The sequence below is a fragment of the Dermacentor albipictus genome, chromosome 3, assembly GCF_038994185.2.
Source record: "Dermacentor albipictus isolate Rhodes 1998 colony chromosome 3, USDA_Dalb.pri_finalv2, whole genome shotgun sequence".
NCBI classification, from domain to species: domain Eukaryota; kingdom Metazoa; phylum Arthropoda; class Arachnida; order Ixodida; family Ixodidae; genus Dermacentor; species Dermacentor albipictus.
The window spans coordinates 15,149,407-15,161,627 of NC_091823.1; positions in this window are offsets into that span (position 1 = coordinate 15,149,407).

Sequence of the window (12,221 nt, forward strand, 5' to 3'; positions counted from 1 at the left end):
TTGCTTCCACAATATACTGGCGTCATGTTTCACGTCCCAGTCAAGAACGCATTCTCTGCTGATGTGTTGCGCGTAAAAGAGCTTCCCACTTCGACGACCGTCGCTGCAAAATGATTGGAGCCCGGGCGCTAGACTCAGCGAGGCCGCTTTGCTCAAGGCAGGAGCGGTCATGCGCGGCAACGCCCCCGTGCGTCGGTGGCGTTTCGCGGAGAAAAGCGAGAACTGGTGATGCACGAGCGACGATCGCTCTTTGCGGGCATGAACGAAACACGGAACACCGACAAACACCGAACACCGAAAGCCTTCTCCGAGATGGCTTTCTTATTGAAGGCACCTTGGTGTGTGCGACCTGCTTGTCGTAACTCCGCTCCTCTGATCGAGAGCGCGGTGTCGTTTCTTGGGCTGATAAACTGCGCGGCATGACTGCTGTGCTGTTGCTTTCAGGCTAGCCGCGTCAACCGACGTCTTCAGGTCACTGCAGGAAAGTGGTGGGCTGGCTGATTATACGTATGAAAATTGTAAAGAAAGCGCCTGTTTCGCTCGTGACTCTGTGTGCTTATTTGTAGGTTCTGCACTAATACACTAATAGGTACGGATTACCAACTAGCCCGAACTAACGCTTTGTAAAGAAAGATGCAAAGGTGACCCGCCGTCATGAAGAAAGGAACGCGCTCTTCAAATTTTAAAGCAGCAGTGAGCAAAGGAGCACGCTTGGCGACTTGGCGAACCACGAATTCTCTTGGATGAGCGAATGGTTTAAATAGAATGTACAGATTCTACACCGCGAACACTGCCATTCTGAGAAAATTTTAAAATGAGAACTTATGCCCACAAAGCTGTACTGGCAAACTAATGCGCACCTTCACATGCCTGCATGTAGAGTTTGTGTGAAATACGAGCGTGTTTGTATTCACATTTAAGCATGCATTGACATGCGTAGCTACAGGGATGTATGTTCCAGACAGGGGACATCTTATTCAGGGTACTCCCACCAAGCGTGTTTATTATTTTATGCAATGTTTAATCAGTTTGTGAAAGGCTTCATTTTACCCAAAAATGTTTCGAAATGGACGCGTGTTATGTACACCTATACTTGTTTATGACACTGTGTACGAAAACAGAACACATATATTGTTTCCCTTGAGAACGGAGAAACAAATACTGGTGTGCTTATGAGAGTTTCATCTGTGCTCTCGCTAGAATAGAAAAGGAGATATTTCACGATATCTGAACACAAATACGGTGTGTTCAGTGCCCGCACAGGCGGAATTTGAGTGATCAACGGAACTTGCTCTTTTTATGTTTTCCACTATTCGAGGGTCTTGGCAGATGTTCCGCAGTATTTGCGACGCCGTGAAATGTGACGCGCACGTTTTCCTTCTTAGTTGAGAGCACTTTCGGTTGGCTTGATCAACCGTTTTACGTTAGCTTTCGCCATTTCGCAACGCAAACTCTTCTCCACAGAAATATTGAGTTCCTGACGGATTTCTCGTTTTTCTTTTTTTCTTCTGCGAGAATCTCAATCAGATCGAGCGCGCTTGCTGTGCTCGATAAAAGCCTTTGTTCTGACTCCTAAACTCGAGGAAATTCCTCTATGTGCACGCCTATAAAATGAAACGACAGCATTTTTTTTTGCATTTCCTTACGACGCGAGCGCCTTCCTCTTTCTGCTCGGGCTGCTAGACTTCTTGTTGGCCTGGTGGAGTCATGCGATTGCTACGGCTCTCTCCCTTCCTATTCATTATTGCTTCGGATTTGGATTTGGATTTGGAGCCTGTAGATATAGCACAACCTACTACGGGGGATTGGCCATGAATCGGACGGCAGTGGGTTGAAAAGGAATAAATTCCTAAATAGGATTTTTTTTTTACTGAAAATGTGATATTAAACTAATTATTGCTTCGCTGGTGAAGTGCGGGACTACGAGGGCATCTTCTTTCTTTTTCGTGGCGTCGACGCCATGACAATTGCTGGTGTTCCTCGCCGTACTTGTTAAAAGAAAGGGGCATGGATTTTTCTTGCGCTAAGAAAGTTGTAATGCCTTTCCTTAGATGGCAGGTGAACAATCTTCCTGTTATTCTTCAAGTGAAAACTTTGGTGAATGTGGAGCGACATAAATTCCCTGGCTGTATTCTCGACCGACAACTGTCATGGGATTCGCGCATCAGTGCGTTAGTGAGCATAGAAACGCAAGTTAACTATATCGTAAACGAGCTTCGCCCACTAGCCTGAACAGAATGGGGAGGGGGGGGGAGGAAGTCGCATCACTACTACAAGCTATAACGCACTTATAAAGCAAAATGAAGTGCTCATTCGGTGCCCATTGCCCATGGTCTATCGCGAACTTGTCGGTACAAGCTCCAACGTGTCCCCCGGGTTAGTAACCTCGAGTCCTCGTGTAATCGCTGAGGCTCGTCATCCGCCTTTTTAAGTCATACGAACTGTTGAAACTTGTCAACATGCTTACCGTATTTTAACATTTAACGCAATTTGTAAAGCATCCACTAAACTTTGTTGTTAAAACACGCCCTTAGGGAAAGACACAAAAGGGAAATTCACTCGGTTTTTCAGAATCATATGACGCCGTTACTAAGTTTTGAAATGTACAGACTGGACGTGAGCTACTGTCGTTAAGTTAGATGCTAACAACGACGCCCTAAATAGAATTATAAGTAGAGGGAATTATACATAAGACATGTATGTTCATTAAAGCTACGCAACAACTTGCTCTACACCAGATTTACTCATTTTGTCCTCAGTACATTCACGCGTATACAGACCAATCGTACTGAAATATTTATGAGCATTCGCATTCATCATACCTAACCTGATGCTGCAGCGAACGTTTAAATTATTCTGAGTGACATCTTCTACCCTCACCGTACTTTATACTCTCTGCGTCTTGTCACAGCATCACTCTAGAATGCACAGAAAGGAATTTTTCTTTTAGCGATTATCCAACTCCCTTCACATAGACAGAAAGAAATGAGTCGAATAAACATTTAATATATGAAAGCCTCAAAGAGCGCTCGAAAGCTAGAGAAAGGAATCACATTACGGTGTTTCAGTGGATACGAGGGCAATGCAATATTCCTGGGTACATTGAGGCGAGCTCTGATGCGAAATGGGTGCATATATATGTGTATATATATATATATATTATTCGTAAGTAGCCAACGAAGTAAGAAGGTTGGCACTTACTTCCCGCAATATTCTTGCGTGTGGTGCCCACGAAGTAAGGATGCTTTGCTACTTGCCCTTGGTTAGATCCAAACTACATGCATGCATGCAGTTTGGGTTCCCTACCCTGAGGCTGAAATCAATAGTGTTGAAACAATTGGGAGAAATCCACAGCTAACAAATTTTTTCATTTTGATTCCCCCTTCGAACGAACAGAAATTGATATCCAGCCGCTCGCACCTAGAAGAAGTAAACAGAGACTCAAATTCATTAGGCTACGTACATTATGCTGATAAATTATCTCTCGACCCATGCGGCTATTCATTGTGGTTATCGATTATGCACGACCGTCGCCTTAACCACGTATTCTGCACCAACAAACACGTACAAATGTTATTTTTCCCGTTATGTTAAAATAAAGGAGTTATCTATTTATTTCCAGGTCCCAATCTACCAATAATAATTTTATCTTCTCCACTGCTGGTATTCTTCTTCATTGCTTCGCTTGTTATTGCCATTGTATCTATTTGTTGCCCTAGCTGTCTGTCTCGGCTATAGGCCCGCAATATATAATAAATAAATAAATATATAAATAAATAAATAAATAAATAATCAGGGTGCTGCCACACCCTATGTTAGAGTGCATGAAACGCCGAAAACTACAGCAGAAGCGCGCCAAGCAGAGAACAGAGGGTGGTATAACGAATTTGCCTCCTAACGGCGCTCGATCATAAACTGACGACGCAAGATGTAGGTGTACTTCTTACCATGACTATTACGACTGGTAGAATGACTTATCATGCGATAAATGTTTTACTGGTCATTACCAGGTAAAAAACAAGCCAGCCCGTCAGGTGGCCGTATAATCGTACTTGCGCTTACCAATACATAAAAAATGCCTCGCAAGTTTATACTATATAGGTACTATTTATAGTGCCTATACTTACTGCGCAGTAAGCATAGGTACTATCCAGGGTGTCCCAACTTCATTCCCTGAGATTTAAAATATATGCGAATGCCACGTAGCTAGACCGAACCAAGGTAATGTTGTTTGCCATCGCTTGGATATAGTCAGATTATCTATTTTTTTCGTCCCGCCTAATTAGGTAATTAGTCCTAATGAATTAGTGAACTTCTTAAATATCATAATGAGAGTAAAGGTGTCAATGAGGTGGTTGTAGAGCAACATGAGAAAGTTTCGACCCAGCTTTCTGTTGCTCAATACCTGCTACATAAAAGTGTTTTTCCGAGCGTGAAAGAAGCCCACGAATACACGCGAAAAGAGTGCCTCGAGCGGCCGGTCGCGCGCCGATTTTGCGTGTATTCGCGGGCTTTTTTCACGCTCGGAAAAACACTCTTATGTAGCACGTATTGAGCAACAGTAAGCTGTGTCGAAACTTTCTCATGTTGCTCTACAACCGTCTGATTGACACTTTGACTCTCATTATGATAGTTAAGAAGTTGATTAATTCATTAAGACTAATTACCTAATTAGGCGGAACGAGCAAAAAATAATCTGAGTATCTCCAAGCAACGGCAAACAACATTACCTTGGTTCAGTCCAAGCTACGTGGCCTTTGCATATTTTTAGATCTCGGTGCATGATAGTTGGGACACCCTGTATAGCACCTACAGAAGCATTCTCCGCGTTCTCTGTATGGGTGCTTGTTGCACTGTCACGCATATATCTTTCGCAAGGCTCACAGGAATGGCTGTTATACATAGACGGTGCACGCTGCAAGCAGCTGATGACGCACCAACGGATTACGTCGCACGACGTGGGTTTTGTTTATCCACCGAGGGCATCAATTATAGCCGTTCTGCCAACGATCGCAGGATGCGCGCCCCTTGCGCCTCAGTTTCGTTGGCAGCAGTAGAAAAGGCGATAACGCCCGCGTGCGAAAATGCATGCAAAAAACTTCGAGCTATGTTTTCGTTTCCCCGTGTAAAAACGTCGCGGTCTGCAAAACGCGGCAGAGAGGCGGGGCAATTTCCGCCCGCTAGGTGGCGCCTCCATCGTAGCGAGCCGGCCGTCTCAGTGTCGTTAGGGGGCGCGCGAGCGGGGCCTGCGGAATGGTCTCCGCGATGATTACGACTCGAACCGTGACAGATTTATCGGCTTGGCGATCCACGACGAACGGAAATCGGCCGCAGAGCGCGGCTCAGGTTACTGCGAAAGGAGAAAACCATTCGGCATGCCTAATTTTGTTTCTGTCATCAGCCGACCTCGGAAACGTGAACCCCCCGCCGAGCAACCGCTAAACCTTCGTCCGCCCAACGACCCCAATTATTATAGAAGGCTGATCGTAAGCTTGCGCGTTTGCATGAAGAAAAAAAAAACAACTTGCTGTATACTACTGGTGGCGTGATTAGGAACGCATCTTGCCGCCGCTAGAACGTACGCATCTACTGTGGCGCTGGCATCGAGGTGCATCGGAACCTTTCATGATGGTGATGGCCATGCAATCATCACGATTACGATTGTGACAATATTAGATAAGGACAATTTTGATCGCTTCCGGAGGCGATTATGCTATGCGGTCTTGTACCGATTGCCAGCGTCATCAACGTCTGCTGAACGATCAAAGCGTGACGGCGCCTCGCGAGGTAAATGATGAATACCGTGCATATTTTTGAAAAACGCTGAGACTGGCCGTAAATGATAATTTCTTGTAGCCGGCTCGTTAGATAATAAGCTTGAGAGCGGAAGTGTTGGGTCAACGAACAATGGAGGTGCGAAACTTGAGCGCTGACTGACACTTAATTTTTTTGAGAAACGCAATCGAGCAAGGATTGTGTTCACATGTGCAACCTTCCAAACGTCCAAAGAAGCAAAAAAAAGAAACACAACAATTTACTGCGAGTGTGTCTTTTAAATGAAAATTGAAGTTTCGCCCTTAATTCGAAGCAGTTACGCGATAGCTGCAGCAATATTCTAGGCAGTATACGTCTTGCACGGCTTTGTCTGGTGAAGGTTGGAGTAAACATTGAAAGACATGCATAAGCAATCTTCTTTCCGGAAGAAGAAATCATTGTTGTTGTTGTTGTTGTTGTTGTTGTTGTTGCTATTTCTCTGCGAAAGTTGTAGATACATACCATGGAGGAACGGCATTCTTGTTGTTGTTGCCTCAAAACATTGTGTCGACTCCAGCCCAGGTCGTCTTCTTTTGTGGAGGTTGGCGCTACCTGGTGGTAAACAAACGGACACACATGGATTCTTCCTTTTCGTTTTTATCCTATCTTTCGCTATTTACCATTGCCTTCGTTTGAATGCTTTCACATCGGCACTGGTTTATAGACCATCTGAAGAGCGTGACGTCGGTCAATCATTGCCCTCGAGGGACGTTGTTCTTTTCTGTCGTAACATCGGCAGAAGTGCGATATTCTGCTCGGTTCTGCACGACACCGGTTGCAGTCTACATTCGCGGGCGACCGCGGCGCAATCTTCTGTCGAGAAGAATAAAACTATATTAATTGTCGTGGTAGTGTTCTTTGCTTACGTACTCTTCATTTCATGGCGCTTACCCACGACGCGAGACTGGCCAGGAAGCCGGCGGTGATACGAAGGAGGAAAAACAATACTTAGAAGAGAATTGAAAGTGATAAACCTGCGAAAGAAAGTGTACACAAGCAAGAAGATGACGGGTCAAGGACCAGCACAGTCCTGTCGTCTGTTTCATTTTGCGCGTTGTATTTTTCGCTGATTTCTCACCTTTAATCATGTACCAACTGGCCCATCTCTAGACCTTGCTAGAAGAAAATTTAAGATGGGATAACGTGAAAATTTTGCAAATAACATTGCAATAGTATAATGTTAGGCAAACTCTTCTTTTCTTTCTTGTTTAATTAAACGTGCGATTTACACATAGACAGCAAAATTGTCAGTATTCAAATAATTTTGTGTATGAACGGCAATTTTGCGAAGGATCCGTTTATTGATTAAGAAAAATTAACATGGTACCCTCCTTGTGTCGTGGAGGTATTCATAAACGTTCATGCAGGCGTTCCTGTGGCTGAACTCTATGCTGTAACCCTGAAGGAAAGAATATTTTGACAACTTACAGGATTTCCTAGTTGTTAGAATGCGAGTTCGAAATAATTTTCTCCGTGGTTTTGAAATCTATGGCACGTTAAAAAATATGGTCGATGTATTCAGGTTGCTGATAAGTATGACATAACGAGGACGGTGGCGGACATGGCCTGTATAGATGAAATTTTAACGTTGGGATACGGTAGCGCAATTGTGTGCGTGAGATTTCTGTTCACGGGCAGTGTGGGACACCATTGATTGTCCCGTGGTAAAAGCAAATTGTTAAATTCTAGCGTTCGAACTTTCAGTTTTGTAGAATCTTGGAAAAAAGAAAATTGCCTAAAGCTAACCGCACTGGCATGAGCCGAAGTCAACAGAATTGGCATAATCGGTCCATCAAGGGATATCCACGCGACTTCATCGGCCATCTTGTTTAAAAATAAACCACTATGACGAGGTATTCATAGCAAGCGCACTAGTGGTATATATGTTTTCAGGGATTAATGATTCGAATTACTAATAAAGTAGTGTCTGAAGGTGAACTGATTGACGTGCACCCTGACAGAGAATCGGTCACTGCGGTGGTGAAGTAAAGACACACGGCTATTTATCCGTCCTCTTTCGTATTCTGCCTGTCGCATTTTACCGCTCGCTGCGTTTGAGTTCTTTTACCTTGGTGCTTGCTTATAGGTCGGTTGTAGGGCGTTGCGTCAGCCCATCATAGCAGTTAGCAGCGTGACTGCACTGCCCAGGCGCAGCATTGTAATGCGTTATCATTCTTTGTGTACTTAATGCACTTTCCAGGGGCTACCTATCTATCTATGTATATTTGCATGTTTGTATCTAACAGTTTTCCCGCCTGCCTGAGTCACTGGGTAGCCCGTGGTCGAATGGGTAGCACGTTTAACTGCTGTGCTGAGGTAACGTATAGTTCGATACCAACCATGGCACAAGTTTGGGTCAGTGAATATGTGGCAATTTGTATGAGCATAAAAACATGTTCCCAGGACAAGTTACGCAATATTTGTCTCCGTACTGGCACTACTTCTTTATTCTATATGACTTAGATTAAGCTTCCTTGCGTAGTCATTTAACAGGAATTAACGCTAACCTGCGATCAATTCAACGCTTCATTTCTATTGATGTTTGTAATAATTGTAAGTTTGGTAAGTTTGATCATGCCTTTCCAAAAATGCTAAGCTAATATTCCATTAGACGCTAGTTGAACTCTTGAACGCGTATCTGGAGGATGTCCCTTCACACGTGGTAGTGTCCACGGCCACCTCACAGAAAGATGACAGGTCGGCAATTGGCTTTTGATCTGAGTCACTTTCATGGAGCTTTGCTCTCTGTCTTACGGATTACACGTTGATTTTTGTGGCTGAATTCCTGGCCATTTGCTTATCCCTATGCAAAATTGCCGACAATGTGTCATATACAATCATGATGGCCGACTGTCTCTCAGTCCCCGACTCGCTTGAAAGTACGAATAATTCACTACTGCACCGGTCGCTGCATTTTCTATTCCATCTTACATTAAAGAAATTCTGTTTCTGTGGACTGCTGCACATCGTGGCTTTGTGCATAATAACATTGCTGACAATTCGTCAAAGGCCGCGTTTAGTGGGCCCGTAGGTTTACTTATAACACCGAACCTTACACTGCTTGCTGTGACAAGGTTCCGAAGACAAAATTTATTTGTCGGCCGCAAAAACGAGTCCCTCCTTGCTGCAGCGGAATTCAGACGACTTGCATTTCCCTGGAATGGCCGGCCGTGAAGCTCGGCGGATGGGGCAGGCCGCACCTTTCTTCTTTATCCAGCGGCCGTATACCGGCCGTACTTTGAGCGACGCAGTAAGTCTATGAACAATACGGAGGCTGCTTTCCTTGACGCGGGTTTTCCCTTCGGCATCCATAATCAGCAACACCTGACCGGGAAACCTTGCTTCCCGCACAAAGTATTGTTTTTCTTTATTCTATGAAGCTTGCTAGCCTATATTTTTTATTCAGTTGCCCTAATGGCCCGGTGGGGGCATTACGTAGGGGGGAAATGATAACGAAAGGAAAATGCATTGTAATTCATTGAAAGTAACTAAGCAACGGAAAAAAAGGAAGAGGAAGAGAAGGCGCGACACAAGACAATGAATTTAGTACACACTAGAGTTAACATAAAACTGTGTGCGAATACACAATGATGCAAACGTTGCAATATAAATTCCTATACACACCATAGTTAATGTAATATAACGGAGCGAGAATTACCTTGACCAAATAACCAATAGCAGGCCTGCAGTTTCCAGGTACCTTGCACGAGGTACACTGAACCGAGGAGTAAAGGAAAGAAAAATAAAGCAGTAACATGACACAAGTGAACTGAATCTGGAAGTGCTGGAAGTAGGAAATAAAACCTAATAATAAAATAAAAATGTTCATAAAAATGTGCTCCTTAAGTAGCTAACAATTGTATCATGATTGGTAAGACATGCAACATCTTCTGAGAGCTCATTCCAGTGTCTGATAGCAACAAGAAGTGGCGAGTAAAAAAATAGGCTGCACTTTAAAGGAATCGTCTAGTCGAGGAAAAACGCGATTAGCCAGCGTGATGTAACGGGTGGCGAAGAATGAATGATTCTGATAAAGTTTTTTTTTTTTAAAAAAAGGACAGCAGTGCCTGACGCTTACGATCTGCAAGTTAAGGTAATTTGAGCGATGTTTTTATCTCTGTTACGCTAAATGTTCGAGAGTACTTCCTTGCAAGGAAACGAGTGGCTTTGCCCTGAAGCGACTGCAGTTTGTTGATCAGGTATAATTGATGAGGGTTCCACATTGTAGATGCATACTCTATTTTTGAACGTACTAATGCAATGTAAGCTAGTAGTTTTGTATCGGTGTTAGCAGAGTGTGGGTTCCGCCTAATGAACACTAGTGCGCGAGATGCTTTGCTAACAACCTTGCCTATACGGCGATTCCACGAAATATCCGATGTTAAAATAATTCCTAAATATCTTACATTAGGCACCGTTTCCATGAGCCTGTTATTTATTGCGCAACGGCATTCGACTGCGGGGTTTGATGTAGTAAATACAACGAATTTTCATTTTAATACATTTGTTTCCACCTTTTATTAATTTTGTTTAGATCATCCTGGAACCTGTCAACATCCGAGGTATTAGTGACCGGTCTATATATCGCGCACTCGCCTGCAAACAATCGTACTGTAAGAGCATATGTTAGCGTTTAGGTCCTTCACTTATATTAGAAATAAAATTGGTTTAAGTATGGTTCCCTGGGGCACCCCAAATTCAAGTTCGGCTAGGTAAGATAGGTGTTGATTTACAGAAGCTGTCAGGGAGCGGCCCGTGAAAGGCCGCTCCCAGACAGCTTGAGAATTTTCGTGTTTATGGTTAGGTGTGTAAGTTTCTTTATTAACCGGATATGTGGAACATTTTTAAAAGCTATCTTGAAATCTATAAACACGCCATGCACTTCCGATAAAGAATGTATGGTGTTATGGAGATCAATAAATAATTCGAACAGTTGCATTTCGCAGGAACACCCTTTAAGCAAGCCATGCTGATCATGAAAGAAAAAAAAATGTGCTTCGTTAGATATTTCATAACTGCTGATGATATGATATGCCCGAGAAGTTTGCAAGCCATGTTAGCAAAATAATTCTTATTCGAAGCTATTAACGCGAGAACGTTAAGGAGCCCGTGTCGCAGAAAATCCGGTGTCCGGCGTAGGACGTCACCTCGGCGAAAAGAATTTCGAACCAAATTCCGAACCACGCGTACCCAACCACTTCCATGCCACCAAAGTTTCTCATACTTTGCTTTCATTCTTTACAAAGTTATTCCTTAGAATTTTGAGAACTGCAGCCCACAAACAAATGTAATGAAATAAAAAAAAAAGCGACAGCGCATGTACTTTTTTTAGCTCTACTCAGAGTGAAATATTAAAATGCGAAACAATAACAAAATATAGACCCACGCAAGAGGCCGCGTTTCTACCAGAAAGCTCGCCTTTGTCCATAGCGTTTGCAGCCAGCGTTTCCCGGTAAACGTTACGGTCGCATAAGCTGCAGTTGTAGGGATGCACGAAAAACAGTAAAGGGTCTTTGAACGCTATCGCGTTCCACTTTTAAAGGCGAAGCTTAAGCGCCTCCCAAATTTTGAAGGGTCATCGGATTTTAGTACGGGAATATCGTGAGCTATTTTTCAGTCATCTGGCACACACCCGGAGTCGATAGACTGCTAGAACAAAGCCGCTAAAATGCGGCATATGAACGGCTGAGTTAGCTGAGAAGTTTTGGGCATATGCCGTCAGGACCTGGTGAAGAGCGAATTGGCAACCGATCTATAGCTGCTGATATGCCCTGATGGGTGATGGTTACGTCATTTACGTTAGCACTTAGACAGGTAAATTGCAGATCAGAAGGAAGGGGAAGTTTATCGGCAAATACGGAGCTGAAAAGACTGTTAAGTTGCTCAACTGTCTCTGCCGGTGGAAAAAATTATTTGTCCTTATTAATTGATGTATGAGTCTTTGAAGAGTACTTGGGGTTAATCACACTCCAAACCTTTTTTGGGTTGCTTCGTAGAAGGGTGGAAATGTCGTGATTGTAGAACTTATTTTGAGCTTTCTGAATTTCATTCTGACAAAGCAGCGCATGTTCATGGTAAAGTTTCCAAGTTCAACTAGATCCTGTGAGTTTGGCTTTTGAATATAAGCGCTTCTTTTTGTTTATGCAGCATTTGAAGTTCGTGGTAAACCACGCGTTTTGTGTAGGCGATGTGATTACAACCTTCGGAATGTATTTGTGGTTTATTGAGTTTGCCTCGAACGATTCTCCAGTTTTCATCTATTCCGTTCAGATGGAATGAACATAAGAAGTCTGCCGCAAAGGATTAGATTTCGTCGTTTATCATTTCAGAGTTAGCGCACGAATAATCAACTACCATTTTCTTTCTTGCTTCAGGAACTTGATTTGTTGCATAAAATTCGCAATAGA